Consider the following 364-nt stretch of genomic DNA (forward strand, 5'->3'; position numbering starts at 1 on the left):
TTTTATCTTTTATTTCAGCATAAACCATTTCAATTATTGTTTTCAAACTGATTACCTCTAAAACAAATTTAATTCGACTATGGATGCACCGCCATCTCTGTTTACACGGTTGCGTTGTGGCGGGAGTTTGGAAGCAATTAAAAATCATGAAAAACACGTCTTTTTTCTGCTAACCAGGGACATACTCACGTCTGCTCATTCGTCTCTTGACACATTTTAGCGAAATAGTAGTCAGTGCTTTTGCAAGAAGGATCATGCATCCTCTGGTAGTACTAGCTGTGTTTGCTCACTGAATTGATGCACTTGGGTGGTGGTCTTATTGCCGTGTGACCAGGGTGCGCATGGAACAAGCAGACTGCAACAG

At 41.2% G+C, this 364-nt stretch overlaps 1 protein-coding gene across 1 annotated transcript in view; it reads left to right on the top strand.

Moving 5' to 3' along the window:
* The window catches only part of LOC119588866 (calcium-activated chloride channel regulator 2-like), a 6,109-nt gene that overhangs the window by 572 nt on the left and 5,173 nt on the right, over positions 1-364 (top strand). The gene's annotated exons all lie outside the window — the stretch shown is intronic.

The sequence above is a fragment of the Penaeus monodon genome, chromosome 24 (genome assembly GCF_015228065.2).
Source record: "Penaeus monodon isolate SGIC_2016 chromosome 24, NSTDA_Pmon_1, whole genome shotgun sequence".
Lineage (NCBI taxonomy): Eukaryota > Metazoa > Arthropoda > Malacostraca > Decapoda > Penaeidae > Penaeus > Penaeus monodon.